Source organism: Chanodichthys erythropterus, chromosome 3 (assembly GCF_024489055.1).
Source record: "Chanodichthys erythropterus isolate Z2021 chromosome 3, ASM2448905v1, whole genome shotgun sequence".
NCBI lineage: Eukaryota > Metazoa > Chordata > Actinopteri > Cypriniformes > Xenocyprididae > Chanodichthys > Chanodichthys erythropterus.
The window spans coordinates 22,291,408-22,306,711 of NC_090223.1; the positions used below are offsets into that span (position 1 = coordinate 22,291,408).

Consider the following 15,304-nt stretch of genomic DNA (forward strand, 5'->3'; position numbering starts at 1 on the left):
CCAGTGTTAGGACACATTTTCCAAAGCACATGATAACCTGATGTTTATATGATCTTGATATTCTGATAATCGTCTCATCAGTTTTGCCTCATAATATTTACACATGGATAAATGTGTGTTATTTGAGTTCACATTATTGTGACAGATTGAGTTCATTATATTCTGTGTCTTCTGAATGAAAACATAGTTCAATTTTGCAAACATTGTTAAAACCTGTGTAAAGTTTTGGAGAATTTTAATGTGTGTGAAAATGTGTTTATAGTTTTGAGAAACTGTATTGAGAACTGAATGAACGGTTTGGGAAATTCATCCAAATGAATCAGTTATAGTGTGTTAGAAATCAAGAAAAACTGTAATACATTTAAAATATATTTACTTGTAATATTGAATAAAACACTACAGTTAAAATTATGATCAAGTATTTTACTTGTGCTGTAATATGTTAGTCAACAAATCAAAATAAGTGTACTTCTTTAAAGCACGACAAAGGATTATTAAAACATGATTGGAAACATTTGGTGGTCTGATTGTCAATTACAGAAAGATAAATTATTTTAAAGTTTGCTGAGTATTTGAAATTTATGTGACTTCTTTACAGACTTCTTAAGTTTGTGTGTTTCAGTTCTGAAAGAGTTCAGAGGAACATCATGATTTACATAAAGCTAAAATTATGAGGCACATTGTGCAGGTGTATCCTGAGAGAGAGTCATGCGTGACTGTGAAAGAAAATGCAGACAAATGCAGTGCCAAAGATTTTTAATTGCAGAACCAAAACCAAAGAGTGAAGTATATAGTCATATTAACTGTCAGATATCACACAAATCAGAAGAAATAAAGAAAAAAAAAACATCTGCTATTTTCATTCAGACAATATTTCAGTAACACTGTGAATTTGAGACACTTTTCTTAGTGAATTTTGAACCCACAGACAATTGACATGAGAAATCCACATTATTGATCCAGTCAGAGGAGTTGATGGTCAGATAGCTGCTCATTTTGAAGGTTTTGTCTTGTTGTTTCTCAGTAGCACTGCTCCAAACTCCATCTGTAACAGAGAGTCCATCGACTGTCCAGCTGACATGAACCAGAGCTACAGAAATATCCTCAGCCAGACACACAAGTGTAGCTTTACTCTCCTTCAGAGCATCAGTGGACGGAGACAAGAGTGTCACAACAGGAGGAGCCAGAGGAAAGTCTGGAGGAGACAGGCAGAAATATAATATAATATAATATAATATAAACTTGTGTAAATGGGTCAATTAAAAGATATACATGGAAATAAAATACAAGATGTCATTGTACTATATAGTTGTAACGAAGGCGGGACTCAGGTAGGGATCCAAATGCAGCGTTTTATTAGAAGTGAGCGTGGTCGTACAGGCAGGGTCAAACAGGAACAAACAGGAGCAATAAGGAACAGGCAGAGTCGTAGTCAGGGTACAGGCAAGGATCGAGGCAGGCAGCAATGGGTCGTAAAACAGGAATCAGGCAAGATCAATCACAGACAGACAAACAGGATACAAGGTAATGCTCAGAAATGTAACACGAGTGAAAACAAGACTTCGCGATCAGGTGATGAGTGTGTGAGTCTTTTATAGTCCAGGTAATGCATGGCAGCTGGATGTGGTGATTAGTAGTGATTGGTGGAGTGAGTGCAGGTGATTGGCAGAGAGGATTATGGGGAATGTAGTCCAGGAAGTGACAGGAACTGACTGTGATTGTGACATAACGCCCCCCTCCCGGAAGGCGCGTCCTCGCGGCGTAAAAGGAACAGCTAGGAAGGGAGGGTGGGTGTATTGGAGACCTGCATGCAGACAGGAACGGGGTCCCCAATGCAGGTCCAGGAACTCGGGCAACCACGGCGAGTCCGGAGTGTCGGAAAGCCACGGCGGGTCAGGTGGCTCGGGCGGCCACGGCAGGTAAGGTGGCCTGGGTAGCCACGGCAGGTCAGGCGGCCTGGGTGACCACGGCAGGTCAGGCGGCCTGGGTGACCACGGCAGGTCAGGCGGCCTGGGTGACCACGGCAGGTCAGGCGGCCTGGGTGACCACGGCAGGTCAGGCGGCTTGGGTGACCACGGCAGGTCAGGCGGCTTGGGTGACCACGGCAGGTCAGGCGGCTTGGGTGACCACGGCAGGTCAGGCGGCTTGGGTGACCACGGCAGGTCAGGCGGCTTGGGTGACCACGGCAGGTCAGGCGGCTTGGGTGACCACGGCAGGTCAGGCGGCTTGGGTGACCACGGCAGGTCAGGCGGCTTGGGTGACCACGGCAGGTCAGGCGGCTTGGGTGACCACGGCAGGTCAGGCGGCTTGGGTGACCACGGCAGGTCAGGCGGCTTGGGTGACCACGGCAGGTCAGGCGGCTTGGGTGACCACGGCAGGTCAGGCGGCTTGGGTGACCACGGCAGGTCAGGCGGCTTGGGTGACCACGGCAGGTCAGGCGGCTTGGGTGACCACGGCAGGTCAGGCGGCTTGGGTGACCACGGCGGGTCAGGGTCCATAAATGGCCAGAATAGTTCAAAGGCCGATGATGGCAGTGGCCGAGCAGGGTCCCCTCCCACAAGCTCCCCACCCCTAGGTATACTGCCCCCCCCCAAAAAGTTCTTGGGGAAATCAACGGAGGCATTGTCGGGTTCATGGGCAAGGAGCTCGGGTGGCGCCTGCAGGATAGATGGCCTGAGCGATGGTGACAGGGCTGACCAAGGGTGCTCCGTGGCCGTGTCAGTGAGAGCGGGCAGCTCGGTGACGGCCTCCGTGGCCGTGTCAGGGAGAGCTAGCAGCTCTGGGATGGGCACAGGCTGTTCTAGAACGGCAGCGAGGCGCTATGTGACGGCAGCAGGCTCGGGCTGCTCTGGGACGACAGCGGGCTGCTCTGGGACGACAGCGGGCTGCTCTGGGACGACAGCGGGCTGCTCGGGCTGGCAGACTGCTCCAAAGTCCATAGAGCTCGAGTTTATCCTCAACGCACGCAGGACAGCCAAAACATAAAAAGTGAGCACAGCCCTCTGGGCCAAGACAGGACTGACCAGGAGAGCAGGCTGCTCTGGAATGGACTCACTGGCTGGAACGCCCCCTACATCCTTACTCATTGCAGGGGCGGCCATCTTGCCCGAGGGCACTGGCAAGGCAGCCACTTTGTCCATCGCGTCCAGGGCGCTTGAGAGCGTTGCAACCGGCGAACTTGAGAGCGTTGCAACCGGCGAACTTGAGAGCGTTGCAACCGGCGAACTTGAGAGCGTTGCAACCGGCGAACTTGAGAGCGTTGCAACCGGCGAACTTGAGAGCGTTGCAACCGGCGAACTTGAGAGCGTTGCAACCGGCGAACTTGAGAGCGAAGCGTCCGGCTGGCTTGAGAGCGAAGCGGCCAGCGAGGACTTGGGGATGCCAGCTGCTCGGACCGTAGTCAGTGGAGGATCAGCCACACTGGAACGCAACCCTCTCCGCTCCCGGACTGATCTACAGACGTGACGTGGCTCTGGGCGATCAGCGAAGGCGTGACGTTGCTCTGGGTGATCAGTGCTGACTTGACTTGGTGTTGTTATTGTGGTGACCGCCATTTTGTGAGTGTCATCTGGCGAGGCGGCCATTACATGATCTACCATGGTGTCGCATTCCTCCGCGACCCCCACAGTAAACAGAGAACCAACAGTCAATAATGCATAATCCTGAAAGCAAGTAAGTGATGAACGCGGTCCCTCTTGTCTAAGTTTATCCTGGAGGGGTTGATTAATGCCATCGCAGAAAAAGTCTATAAGTGCACAGTCAGGCCAGTCTGCATAATAGGCAATATCCAGAAACTTCTGAATGTGGTCCTCCAGGGTACTATTACCTTGACGAAGGCGGATGAGACGTATAGCTGGGTCCATGTTGAGGCTGGAAACGCTTGTGGAAGCTGCTGGATCGTAGATGGCGAAGTCTTCTGTAACGAAGGCGGGACTCAGGTAGGGATCCAAATGCAGCGTTTTATTAGAAGTGAGCGTGGTCGTACAGGCAGGGTCAAACAGGAACAAACAGGAGCAATAAGGAACAGGCAGAGTCGTAGTCAGGGTACAGGCAAGGATCGAGGCAGGCAGCAATGGGTCGTAAAACAGGAATCAGGCAAGATCAATCACAGACAGACAAACAGGATACAAGGTAATGCTCAGAAATGTAACACGAGTGAAAACAAGACTTCTCAATCAGGTGATGAGTGTGTGAGTCTTTTATAGTCCAGGTAATGCATGGCAGCTGGATGTGGTGATTAGTGTAGTGATTGGTGGAGTGAGTGCAGGTGATTGGCAGAGAGGATTATGGGGAATGTAGTCCAGGAAGTGACAGGAACTGACTGTGATTGTGACAATAGTAAACTAGAATCATAATTTTAATATTGAATTTATCCTTGAATCTGACTCTATAACTGGTACATTATCAAAGAACTGAATATTATCTGTATATATAGATGGTTTGAAACAACATGAAGGTAAATAACAAGAATTAAAAACATTTACACATATTTAATATCATACATATCATATTTCATAAATCATTATTAAGGCTAATTTTGAAATATTCAAATATATTTTTACAGGAACTAAATCTAAAGAATCTTTAAAAAAAAAAAAAAAAAAAAAAAAAAGTAAATCTATATGTTTAATTTTTGTATAATTTGACCTTTATTTTTACACAAATAAAAAGTGATAGAGCAATATTGAAAGTATTTTAAAGTTGACTCACCGATCACATTCAATTTTGTTCCTTGTCCGAATACCACTGTGATTCATGTCACATCTTCACTCGTACAAAAACCTCCTGAGTTTCAGAGACACAGAACTGAAACATTCACTCCAGCACAGATTATAACACACAACTACTTCATTAAACCTCTTTCACTCATTAAGTGTCAAAAAATGACGAAAAGTGAAAAACTGAAGCATCACATACTGTAAGTCTGTTAGTGAAGAAAACATGCTGCTCACTTCAAAGAAGTTTGTCCTTTACATCTGAGAGTCGAGAAACCTGCTGTATAGATTCAGAAGACCTGGAATAGATCATGTTTACTGTCCTGTTATATGTTTGTTTGGTTTTTGTTTGCTTATAAAATATTTCTTTACAGAATTACTTAAAGGACAGAATAAAGAATATTGTCAACATCTGTAATGAGTTTGTAATTGAGAAGTGAAGTATTGCTCTTATCATCTGTTGTCTAGAAGCAGAAGTGAATGTGAGCAGTGAGGAGGTTTTTGTCATGATGTGAATCACTGTGATACCCAAACAGAACTGTCATATGTTTGACAGTAATACACTGCAGAATCACCAACATCCACATTATTGATGATCAGACGATAATCTGATTGAGATGAATGTGTTGATGTGAATTTAGGAGCAGAGAAACCAGATCCGTATGTTGGAGAGCTCCAGCCATGATAAAATATTAACACATATTGAGTAACTCCTCCTGGAGTCTGTTTGTACCATACAGCAACATTAGTTACTGTCCCCAGATTACAGTCCAGTGTAGCCGTTTGTCCTTTATTGACTGTGATTAATGGACTCTGAGTCACTACAGTCACTCCACTGACACCTGCAGAATAAACACAAGCTTTATATGAGATTGTGTCAAAACACTTGAAATCTGACATCAGATCTGATGAAAACTTACAGGTCAGAAGAGTAAAGAAAGCACAGGATATTGTGATCATCTTGTGATTTGGTCCGTGTGACGTGTAAAGATGAGCAGTGCTGTAGAATAATGCTGAGATGATCAGAGAGAGAAACTTTAAGACAGTCAAGAGCTCTGAGAGGGAGGAGCCACTGAAAGACCCGCCCACCTCCTGCAATAGACCCGCCCACATCTGACAAACTACACGTGTGCTTCTCACTTCAGTGTTACAGTTTTTCTCAATAGATTTGACACATTTCTCCAATCTCAGATCACTGCTCTCAAAATTGAACTGCTAAATCACTAAACTCTGTTCTCAATATATCCTAAACCAAACCGTTGAATAAATCAATCTTTCTGAAAAACCTTAAACAAGTTCAGGCAGTTAGACACTATTTGCAAATCTCATGCAGTTTTTTTGCAAAACTCTAACAACAATCTCACTCACTAAAACACATTTTGCACAGGCAGGCAGAAGTTAATCAGAACTACAACACAGTTGTCATCGTTTACACACGACTCAAGAGTGTTCACACTCGTTCAAACCAACTGTATGAAATAATCCAGTTCAGATCAGAGAGCACAGGTGACACAGGAGCACTGAATGATGAAACCAACAATAGATGGAAACAGTCTGAGAGCGAGAGGAGGAAGAGTCTGTGTAAGAGCTGGTGGACGAGGAGGAAGAGGACGAGAAAGAGCAAGGTGTGGAGAGTGTTGTCAAGGCTGGATCCGACACACTAGAGGGATTTTCCCTTTGCCGGCAAGAGACGACATTTCCTTTGATGTGGACGAAGTCCTGAGGCTGAACTCAACATGAAGACGTGATGCTGAGGCAGAATGAATCTCTCACTGACTTTGATTTTTTGCAGTTGCACAACTTTATTGAGTGTAACATACTTTTCATTTATAGTTTTTTAAAACATTTTTGGCTTTTGAAGTTGGACTTCTGTATTTTTATAGTTTTTCTCAAATGCTAACACACTATAACTGCTTCATTTGTCCCAATTTCCCAAACCATTCATTCAATTATAGAAACAAAGAAACATTTCTCAAAATGTTTAACACATTTCATCTGTTTTCACACACATTCAAATTTTTTCAATGTTTTTCTGCAAAACTACACAAAAATGCCCTCATTTAGCACAGGTTTAACATGTTCTCATTCAGAAAACACAAACACATCATATAATTCACTCAAGTGTCACACTGTGAACTCAAATAACACACATTTATGCATGTGTAAACATCATTGGCTATCAGAGCTATTTTGAATGTCCCTGGCCAATGTGGTGTTAACATCACAATGTATGTTGAAATTACATAGAATATGGTCCTCCACCAGCATGCCAACTTAGGCTCTTACAACACGGCCCACATAATCACATTTTAGACAGACTGTCTAAGACTCGTCACAGCAGGAGACCAAATAGATGCAGAGCAGATGAGACACACTGTCATACGGGACAATGTAAATTTCCACCTCTCTGCTCTGGTCCAAAACTGGTTTCATTAGCGGCCACAATTTTCACTCCAATACATCCCACCATTCTGTCTCTTCTTTAAACCCATTGAGGAGTTGTTGTTTTTTTTTTGGCATGGAAGGTTTACAGTCTCCTGCCCTATGTCAGGATGTGCCTCATTCAAGCCATGTAGAAGGCCTGACCTAATTGATGCAGGATCTGTGCAAGGATGGATTCGCCTTTCAAGAAGATTCTTCCCTTGCTGTCTTGTAAGAGAGGACATCGCCTGTGATCTTATGATCCTTCCTTTGACGGAAGTCAGGGATGATTGCATCCACCTGTAATAGAAGAGATTTAAGAGACAATCGGCGAGAGGAACATTGAGTCCAGGAGAGCAAATGTTGATTGCTTTTGCGCTCATGGGGAAAAAGTGGGGACGTTACGTGTCGCTCGAGACCATTATGGTTTGTCCGGCGATGAAGATAGACAGCCAGGTTTATTTGTGGACCTAGTTAGATAGTGGGAGTGGTACTTAGGAGCGCTGGCTTTTCATTTCTCTTTGTTATTCCATTTTATCTCGGATGGCTGAGCACTGGCGATCGTGCTGAATAAAGACTGTGGACACACAACACAGATATACGGTCTGCGGCTCTTTTGTCTCTGCCTAGCTGCCGGATGTAGTGTCAGAGCGTTTGTTCTGTGAACACTGACTTGGCAAGACTGTCTTCTTCCCCTGGACCCCATGGTGGAGTCTTGTTTTCCTATAGAGGCGGGGAAGTGTTTTATCTTTTAATATTTTTTGTCTTTGTGTGGGGTGTGAATTAACCACTAGAGTGCAGTGCTGGGAATTCCACTTTTGATTACCGTTGCCCAAATGAGGGCTTATAAACCTGATGTTTATTCGCAAATGTCAAGTAAAAGAACTTTCTATTTTGATGAATTAAATAAAGTGTAACTTTCTTATACAGTCTTGGTGGTGTGACGTACCCTCTGTTCTCCATTTGTCTGAGCAAATCGCTGTTAAAACCACAAGGTTTGTTACAATATTTTTGCTGAGCTGAGGGGAGGGAGAAATCTTTTGTCAGACGACACTATTATGGCAAATATGGTCATTACCAGTACTGTAATGCAATTTGGCCGAGGATACTGATTGATTGAATGGTTTTGAGTGGAGAGCTTCATTTTGAGTTTCAAGTTTGGGAAATTTGGTGAGTCATGGATTTGTGTTTGGCGTTTTGAGAAAAGGAGGCACAATTTCAAGAATTATGTTCTGACTGTATAAGATTTTAAGGAGGAGGAGCCAGAGGAAAGTCTGGAGGAGACAGGCAGAAATATAATATAATATAATATAATATAATATAATATAATATAATATAATATAATATAATATAATATAATATAATATAATATAATATAATATAATATAATATAATTGTCACAGATCCCTTGTCTTCCTGGACTCCATTTCCCATGATCCTCCTGTTTCATCACCTGCACTCACTTCCCTCGTCAGCTCCTCATCATCACAGATCACCTGCACCTGGACTCTATCATCTGCACTCCCTTTATAATGCACTCACTCCCTGCACTCCTTGTCCGTTCTCTGTTGTGTTTAATGTATGTTTGGTGTTCCTGCCCTGTGTTAATTAAAGTCTCTTACTATTGTGGAAATCCGTATCTGCCTCGTCTCTCTACACCAGCATCCGTAACAGAAGAACGGACCAATTATGCTGGATTTCCACAGAATAATGGAGACTTCCACCGGCTCCCTGGCTCCTGCTCCTCCTACGCCTCTCTCTCATCTGTCAGCCGGCGATCGCCTCATCGGGCTTCTTCAGGTTGGTCGTTCACTGGAGAGGTATGTGGAGGAGTTCGTTGAGCTGGCTTATCTGTCTGACTGGTCCGAAGCTAATTTAATCGCCCTGTTTTTGGACGGTCTGGATGACAACACTCTCCGTTTCCATGAACCTGATTATCGTCTCTCCTTAAGCGAAACTATCAATTTTATTTTGTTTTTGAATAATTCCCAATTCTATGTGGATGAGTGTTGGTCTTCAGTCCGTCCAGAAACACGGTCAGCCGGGCCAGTTAGTCAGTCTCCGTATTCCTCCGCTTACCCCTCCAGTGAACGTCCTTCCTGTCCCACACGGAACCCACACTCCTCAACTGGGTCCCGAAAGCAGAGGAGGAGGAAACAGCCCGCTCCTGTATCTCCAGAGCCCGCTCCTGTATCTCCAGAGCCCGCTCCTGTATCTCCAGAGCCCGCTCCTGTATCTCCAGAGCCCGCTCCTGTATCTCCAGAGCCCGCTCCTGTATCTCCAGAGCCCGCTCCTGTATCTCCAGAGCCCGCTCCTGTATCTCCAGAGCCCGCTCCGAACCTGTGCGAGCCGCCAGATCTGGACTGGCTTATTGACTTTTCTAACGAGCCCTCAGCTCCAGCCGCCGCCGCCGAGCCCTCAGCTCCAGCCGCCGCCGCCGAGCCCTCAGCTCCAGCCCCAGCCGCCGCCCAACCCACAGCACCAGCCGCCGCCGCCGACACAGCCGCTCCCGCCGCCGCCGCCGAGCCCTCAGCTCCAGCCGCCGCCGCCGAGCCCTCAGCTCCAGCCGCCGCCGCCGAGCCCTCAGCTCCAGCCGCCGCCGCCGAGCCCTCAGCTCCAGCCGCCGCCGCCGAGCCCTCAGCTCCAGCCGCCGCCGCCGAGCCCTCAGCTCCAGCCGCCGCCGCCGAGCCTGCCGCTCCAGCCGCCGCCGCCGAGCCTGCCGCTCCAGTCTCCGCCGCCGAGCAAAGCTCTCCAGTCTCCGCCGCCGAGCAAAGCTCTCCAGTCTCCGCCGCCGAGCAAAGCTCTCGAGTCTCCGCCGCCGAGCAAAGCTCTCCAGTCTCCGCCGCCGAGCAAAGCTCTCCAGTCTCCGCCGCCGAGCAAAGCTCTCCAGTCTCCGCCGCCGAGCCAAGTTCTCCAGTCTCCGCCGCCGAGCAAAGTTCTCCAGTCTCCGCCGCCGAGCAAAGTTCTCCAGTCTCCGCCGCCGAGCAAAGTTCTCCAGTCTCCGCCGCCGAGCAAAGTTCTCCAGTCTCCGCCGCCGAGCAAAGTTCTCCAGTCTCCGCCGCCGAGCAAAGTTCTCCAGTCTCCGCCGCCGAGCAAAGTTCTCCAGTCTCCGCCGCCGAGCAAAGTTCTCCAGTCTCCGCCGCCGAGCAAAGTTCTCCAGTCTCCGCCGCCGAGCAAAGTTCTCCAGTCTCCGCCGCCGAGCAAAGTTCTCCAGTCTCCGCCGCCGAGCCAAGTTCTCCAGTCTCTGCCGCCAAACCAGCTCCAGTATCCGCCGCCAAACCAGCTCCATGCTCCTCCACCCACACATTGACTTTATTCCTCGGACTCCGCAATATGATCCTAAACCTCTCCAAGTATTTTTGGGGGGGGGGCCAAGTACCCGTGGGTGGGGGACATGTGGGCGCCACACATGTGGGTGGGCCTCTGACATGGCCTGCCAAGGCTCCTGACCCGCCGCGGCCTGCCAAGGCTCCTGACCCGCCGCGGCCTGCCAAGGCTCCTGACCCGCCGCGGCCTGCCAAGGCTCCTGACCCGCCGCGGCCTGCCAAGGCTCTTGACCCGCCATGGCTCATGGATCCGCCCTGGAGACCTCCACTCCAGTCCAAACATCCCCCGGCACCTGCATGAGGTCTCCAGGGCGCCCGCCCCCCCCTCCCGGTTATTCTATTTACGGCGCGAGGACGCGCCTACCGGGAGGGGGAGGTACTGTCACAGATCCCTTGTCTTCCTGGACTCCATTTCCCATGATCCTCCTGTTTCATCACCTGCACTCACTTCCCTCGTCAGCTCCTCATCATCACAGATCACCTGCACCTGGACTCTATCATCTGCACTCCCTTTATAATGCACTCACTCCCTGCACTCCTTGTCCGTTCTCTGTTGTGTTTAATGTATGTTTGGTGTTCCTGCCCTGTGTTAATTAAAGTCTCTTACTATTGTGGAAATCCGTATCTGCCTCGTCTCTCTACACCAGCATCCGTAACAATAATATAATATAATATAATATAATATAATATAATATAATATAATATAATATAATATAATATAATATAATTAATATAAACTACATAAAATAAATAAAAATACAAGATTTTAATACAAGGCTAATTTTGAAATATTCAAATATATTTATACAGGAAATAAAATTTCAAGAACATATAAGAAAGTATATCTATTTATTTCATTTTTGTATGATTTGACCTTTATTTGTGAAACAAAATAACAAGTGATTGAACAGTATTGAAAGAGTGAAGTTTACTCACCGATCACATTCAGTTTTGTTCCTTGTCCGAATACCACTGTGATTCATGTCACATCTTCACTCGTACAAAAACCTCCTGAGTTTCAGAGGTTATAAACTATTATTAGAGGAATTGGTAACATTTTAGTAGGGAACACATACTGTATAAGCTATTAACTATGACTTTTCCCTCAACAAACTCCTAATTTACTGCTTATTAATATTTACTAAGCTAGTTGTTAAGTTTAGTTATTGGGTAGGATTGAGAATGTAGAATAAGGTCATGCAGAATAAGGCATTAATATGTGCTTAATAATACTAATAAATAGCCAATATTCTGGTAATATGCATACTAATAAGCAACTAGTTAAAATAAAGTGTTACAGAGGAATTTACATAGTTTTTGTTCTGGTGTGAATCACTGTGACACATGCTCTTTAGCAGAGACATGCCATGTGCTACAATAATACACATATAATTGATGTATTAATAATAATGTGCTTCAGAATAATACACAACAGAATCACCCACATCCTCATTATTGATTGACAGATAACAATCGGACTTGGTTGAATAAGAAACTGTAAATTTGGGAGAGGAGAATCCAGATCAATATTCAGATGAGTTCCAGCTCCAAACAGGACAAAAACATCATAAAAGATCCACAAGAGAGGAGTTAAATTACAGGACAGAATAGTAAAGAGAGAATATTCTCAGTTTATACTGTAATTCATCATGAATGTGAGAAGTGAAGTATTGCTCTTATCATCTGTTGTCTAGAAGCAGAAGTGAATGTGAGCAGTGAGGAGGTTTTTGTCATGCTGTGAATCACTGTGATACCCAAACAGAGCCGCCCCATGTGTTACAGTAATACACTGCAGAATCACCAACATCCACATTATTGATGATCAGACGATAATCTGATTGAGATGAATGTGTTGATGTGAATTTAGGAGCAGAGAAACCAGATCCGTATGTTGGAGACCTCCAGCCATGATAAAACACCAACACAAACTGAGGAACTCCTCCTGGAGTCTGTTTGTACCATCTAGCAGCAGCATCAGTAACTGTCCCCAGATTACAGTCCAGTGTAGCCGTTTGTCCTTTATTGACTGTGATTAATGGACTCTGAGTCACTATATGGCTGGCTTAAAATGAATCCAAAATAGGTGAGAAATTAAAAATCAGACACATAATTACTAGAGGCAACAATAATAATCAAAAGGTGTACATTTATTAATAAGCAATTTAATAAATGTTTATTGTTTATTATTCATTATCTTATTAATAAATGCTCATTTATTAAACATATTAATAAATGTTAATTTCCAGCATATTTTGGGTTCATTTTAAGCAAGCAATACAGTAATTTTTATACAACAGTTGAGTTAAATAAAACTACCCAGCAGGTTGGGCAAACATTTAACCCAACCACTGGGTTAAAACAACCCAATTGCTGGGTTTGTCCATTTTCAACCCAACTTGGGTTGTTTTTAACCAAACATTTTTTAGAGTGTACAGTCACTCCACTGACACCTGCAGAATAAACACACCATTAATGAGACTCAATACTCACGTATGACATATTCATGATCATATCAGAAGTGCATCTTTAACTGCAGTCTAGTGACGTCTTACATGACAGAGTGATGAAGAGGATGATGAAGACTGACAGCATGATGTGAGTGTGTGATGTGAGCCGACTGAACAGAGCAGAGCGATCCGAGACGAGCCATAAGAGACTGAAGAGGGAGGAGCCTCAGTGACATCATCATTCATCATCACACACATCATCAGAAACATCACTGAGTGATTGACAGATCAACATATTTGCATAAACTCCATAATTATCAAGGGTTTTTGAGTTATAAGTCTCAAACATACTGGATTGAATCTTTCTTCTGTAAGAGGTTTGGTTTACAAAAGAGTTTCTTCTTCATTAAAATAACTCAAGTAACAAAAACAAAAGATTGATAAGCGTCTGATGTTCAGAAATAATCAAAACCCGTCATAGATGAGTGTCACTTTGCCAATATTTTTCATTCATTTTATATGATGTTTTATTAACAAAATTCAGGAGGAGCAAGTTCAGATAATTAACCTAATTAGCACAAGTGGAGAGCATTCAGTTAATCAACTCAACCAATGTCAAAAGGTATAAATTCAGCAGACTTATTTCCGTTCATCTGAGAGTTATCAGCATCCCTCCTCCACCCCATCTCCTCACTTATAGTTCTATCTACTTTTACCACACCGGGGGAGTACTCTGGGTTCAGGCCAAAATTCCGAGCTCGGAGCCCTCTCCCTGGACAGCACGCCAAATACGCATAACTTTACTCTATTTAATTATATGGATATGTGAACTCGTGAATGCTCTTTTATTATTGTTCATGTACAGATGAAGATCATTTGTTGTTAACGCTCTTGTCTGGTTGGATGAACAGATGAAAAGAGACAGAGAAACTGATCATTTGCATGGAGCTGATTATAACAGCAGGTGTTTCCTGTGTGTCACGACTGAACTTCCTGTCCTGAAGAAAATCTCCACAGCTCACTGCGTCTGCAGAAGACAAACTTCAGCATCAACTTCACACCATATTCACATGAATGTCAGGCCATCAGGAGCATTTTGATCATTATAGTTTAGATCGTAACTTTACTGGATCAAATAATAGTCATTTCTGCATCTGTCACTAACTCTCTGGTTCATTATCAGTCATGTGATCATCTCCATCTGTGTAATTCATCTCTCAAACATATTCAGACATTCATCTCTGATCTTCACAGATGATCTTCTCTAGCAGTAACACTAGTTTAATTTGCTCTTTCCACTGAAGATGGCAGCAGAGGTTTCATATATTTTCTTTATTTAAATCTTTGCTTCCATACTCATTATTTCTAAACCCTATCGAGGATTTTTTTTTCTGCACATGGTGCTGGAAAGTGCATAATTGTTGTTCCTATATGTCAACATAACACTTTTCTAGGCAATGGAAGAGGCATGTGGAAACACTGACGCTGTCTCCATCCAAGATTGGATACACAAGAGAGAATATAGTGTGACGTGGATGAAGTATTGTGGCTGGACCCAGCCAGGAGGAGAGATGGAGCGTAGATACACCCCACCATCTCTCACACCAACACAACAAACACATGCTGGGTTTCCATGTTTTATGGGGACATTTCATAGGCTTGATGGTTTTTATACTGTACAAACTGTATATTATATCCCCCTACACTAACATTACCACTAGACCTACCCATGACAGAAAACATCCAGCTATTTTACATGTTCAGAATCATAATTATATTATATATAATTATATATAATGATTTATGTATAAGCTTGTTTCTTCATGGGACTTTATAAATGTCCCCACAAAGTCAAAATGCACTGGTATTACTTTACTTGTGGGGACATTTGTGCTAGTTTTTTTGGTTGCTAGTTTTTTTTTTTTTTTTTTTTGGTCCAACTACACATACTGTGCAATACTGTTTTCACAACCACAAATGCTTACAGTAAAAAAAAAAAAAAAAAAAAGTTTCATGCTTACCATGAATTTTTCAACATCTCTCTGCCAATTACTTTCAATCTTGAACAGAAATGTACATAGCAGCTTATGAAAGAAGAGCTTTAGGCTTTGAATAACTGTGTGTATATGATATATCCAAAAATAGAATATTATGGCAAATGTGTTTACAAAGTAAGGCAAATATTTGCTTTTGAGATGTGTTAGTGATATTTTGAATGCAGTGAACACTACTACTGTTCCATATTTACAAAATATGTGGTCTGCATAGGGCACTAAGTACCAAGAGGACACCATCCCACTCTCTATGGCAGTGGTTCTCAAACCTGTCCTGGGGACACCCCACAACTGCACATTTTGCATGTCTCCCTCATCTAACACACCTGATTCAACTCTTG

At 44.3% G+C, this 15,304-nt stretch overlaps 1 pseudogene; it reads right to left on the reverse strand.

The window, feature by feature from the left end:
- Positions 1-745: 745 nt before the first annotated feature.
- On the reverse strand, positions 746-9,579 carry LOC137017279 (immunoglobulin lambda-1 light chain-like; annotated as a pseudogene).
- Positions 9,580-15,304: the final 5,725 nt, after the last annotated feature.